Below are 3642 nucleotides of genomic sequence, written 5' to 3'. Positions count from 1 at the left end.
AAAAAAAAAAAAAAAAAAAAAAAAAAAAGGAGCATCACAAGACTCTCAAAAGCTGTTCTAGGAACTTAGCCCAAAAGGCCAACACTGAAAGAAAATCATACCACCAGGTGCCTGGCACTGAAAACCGAAGACTGATGTGGCTGGCCGTGGCCGTGGCTGTGAAAGTAGCTGCCTAACAGTAACACAGCAGTAGCACAGCCAGCACTGGGGTCTCCCGCAGGCCTCACAGGTGACAAGGACCCTATACGGGCCAGATGGGAGCACACAGCACCAAGCGAGCTCAAGCCCTGCCTAGACAACTTGGTGGCTTCACCAGACTATGTCTCAACATTTTTCAAAGCTTAAAAATATAGACCCTATTATTTTTCCCACCGTACAAATGAGGGAACTGAAGCAAAAAAGAAACTTTCCCAAGAGCTAATAAGTGACAGGCTCATGTTTTGAAGCCAAATGCTGTAGCTCCAGAATCCATCTTTTCCTCCATCCCTCCTTTCCCTCCTTCCTTCATTTATATTTTTCATTTATATTTTTTTCCTTTTTTTGATGGGGAGGTATGAGGCAGGGTCTTGCTATGTAGTCCAAGCTGGTCTTGAACTCACTATGTAACCCAGGCTGGCCACAAATTTGCAGCAATCCTCCTGCCTCAGCCTCCTGAGTAAATGTTTGCCCAGTAGGCATGTCACATATTAATCTTAATAATATTCATCAAGGGGGGCCAGGGATTTGGCTTAGTGGTTCCACTGCCTGCCTTGAAAGCACAAGGGCCCGAGTTCAATCCCCAGTACCAAAGAAAAATAATAATATTCATCAAAGTGCTTAACAACCAATGACACATTAAACACATATAATTTATCATTATTATTATGCACTTCATTCTATAAAAGGGAAAATGGGGAACAAGAATTTTTTTTTTGGTACTGCGGATTGAACTTGGGTCCTTTTGCTTGCAAGGCAGGCCACCAAACCACTGAGTGAAATCCCCAGCCCCAAGAAATTTTTTTAAAATCTACTTTCTGAACTTATACAAAGAACTTAAAGAAAGAGGAAGTGGATGAAGTATCTAAGTCTACCAAAGAAGTATGTAACCAAACAAAAAGAAGTTTGTTGACCACGAAACTCTGGCAAGACTTGAAGGGGAATATCATGAAAAATAAAACGAGGTTTACATCTCTCTGATACCTCTCTCCATATTATTTGATATCAAACAGTTAGAGAGAAAAAAGAAAAAATTGTGAGACAATGAAAAGATGAAAATAAAGTATTTGTAGATGGGGAAGGGAGGAGGGGGTGAAGGGAGGGCAGGGGTAAGGGGAAAAAATGAGAATCAAGACTTGTCATGTAGAGGTACAAGATCCCAACAATGAATGTAATTGTACTGTATCCCTAAAATGTACCAATAAACTCAATTAAAGCTGAAAAAAAATAACACAAAGAGTTAGAGAAGATGAATATCAAGGCATCTTCTCTGTTTATGAAGACTGTATGAGTGTAGGCCAGGCATGGTGGCGCACACCTGTAATACCAACACTTGGGAGGCTGAGGCAGGAGATCCCCATGGGTTAGAGAGACCAACCTGGGCGGGCTATAGAGCAAGGCCCTGTCCAAAGAAAAAAGAATGTGGCCATAACGTTGAAATGTAAATTTCTTCTAAGATTTTATTCTTAATAAATAAGTAAATTTTTACTCTTAAAAGTTTGCATTAGTTATTTTGTTTCAAGCCTATAATAATAAACAGACTGGCACAAGTTCACAGGATAGGCTGGATCATACCATGGAGAACCACTTAGTTCCAGTAAAACCTGAAATTCAAGCCAGGCATAGTGGCGCACGTCTGTAATCCCAATACTCAGGAGGCTGAGACAGAAGGATCACCATGAGTTTGAGGATAACCTGGGCTACACAGTGAGTTCAAGGCCAGCCTGGACTATGTAGCAAGACTCTATCTCAAAAAAAAAAAAAAAAGGAGATACAAAATATAATTTAAATGAATTTATAAAGAAAACATCGTAAAATTTTTTAAAAATTAAATTCACCGAAGAAAGTAATTTTTCATAGAAAAATCATTAGGGTTAGCATAATTCCAATTTAGGAAATTGGGAAACTATCTTATAAACATAGAGTCAAAGCCATAACTATGGAGTTAGGTATGGGGGGACACCCTTGTAATTTCAGCTACCCAAGACATCTGGTCCTGACCATGACCAAGTATTTCTTGTCAGCCTAAGCATACTGCTGGAAATGTTGAAAAACTACAAGTGAAACCTGAATATATGCAACAACAGTCTGCAGACACTGGGGTACAGCCACCATGGACAGGACAGAAAAGCTGTAACCTTTGAGAGAAGAGATGCTCACAAGAACAACCTACACTGAAAAAGTAGTTCTGGGTGGCTAAGTCAGACCGCCGGCAGCCACAGCCGCAGAATTTGAGAGATAATGCCCTGCAAAAGAGGGCACCCATCAAAACTGTGTCTGGGCAAAACTTCTCCAACTGCATGTACAGAATACAACTCTCAGAAACCCAGCAGGAAATGATGCAATGAGGCTAAAGGCAAATGCAGGAATTTTAGCACTCCACAGCGATGTGAAGACAGAGGCTGCTGCTCAAGTCTCATGAAGGAGGGAAGGACTTGAAAAACAGCTTTTTTCCCTTGAAATCCCCAGGAGAACAATCCACTAATGAAGCTACACTCTGGAAATGACACGAAAAGTTGAAACCAAGTCTGGCTTAGGGGTACACACTTGTAATCCCAGAGGTCTAGGAGGCTGAGACAGGAAGATCGCAAGTACAAGCACAGCCTGGGCAATTTAGCAACTTACCGAGACCTTGTCTCAAGTATAAATGAATGGCCAGGTGAGGTGGCACACGTCTGTAACCCCAGCATTCAGAAGGCTGAGGCAGGAGGATTGCCACAAATTCAAGGCCAGCCTGGGCTACACAGTGAGATCAAGGCCAGCCTGAACTACATAGTAAGACCCTGTCTCAAACCATCCCCGTCAAAAAAAGAAAAAATAGGCTGGGGATTTAGCTCAGTGGCCCAGCACTTGCCTCATAAGCACAAGGTACAAAATCCCTGGTACAAAAAAAAAATAAAAATTTAAAAATTTAAAAAAAAAATATGTGTGTGTGTGTGTGTGTGTGTGTGTCTAGACACATACATGAAGGAAGGAGGGAGGGAAAGATGGAGAGAGGTGCCGGGCTGATCTCCCCTGGATTTCTCTGACGGGCTTTCCAGAGGAAGAGAAAGGATGCAGGGAGAAAGCCGGGCGTGGTGGCGCAGCCTGTAATCCCAGCACTCGGGAGGCTGAGGCAGGAGGATCACTGTGAGTTTGAGACCAGCCTGGGCTATATAGTGAGTTCCAGGGCAGTCTGAACTACATAGTGAGACCCTGTCTCAAAAAAAAAATTAAAAAAATAAAGGATGCAGGGAGAAAGGAGGTCAAATGTGGGACATCAGCTCTGGATTACCTTAGAAGATTTATGCAATCCTGCAACAAGAAAATTAGCTCTGCAAAAGAACAGGATTTGTGACAAATGTGAAGGCCAAGGAGGTTAAGAAAGATATTCAAGGGCAGCAAATTTAGCTCAGTGGCACCGAAATTGCCTCAAAAGTGCAAGGCTCTGAGTTTGATTCCCAGTAC

At 42.2% G+C, this 3642-nt stretch overlaps 1 protein-coding gene across 9 annotated transcripts in view; it reads right to left on the bottom strand.

The window, feature by feature from the left end:
• The window catches only part of Gon4l (gon-4 like), a 65453-nt gene that overhangs the window by 49283 nt on the left and 12528 nt on the right, over positions 1–3642 (bottom strand). The window lies entirely within an intron of this gene.

The sequence above is a fragment of the Fukomys damarensis genome, unplaced genomic scaffold, assembly GCF_012274545.1.
Source record: "Fukomys damarensis isolate Sample0158 unplaced genomic scaffold, DMR_v1.0_HiC HiC_scaffold_33, whole genome shotgun sequence".
Taxonomy (NCBI): Eukaryota; Metazoa; Chordata; class Mammalia; order Rodentia; family Bathyergidae; genus Fukomys; species Fukomys damarensis.
The sequence above is the reverse complement of the archived record's forward strand: the minus strand, read 5'-3'. Positions and strand labels throughout refer to the sequence as shown.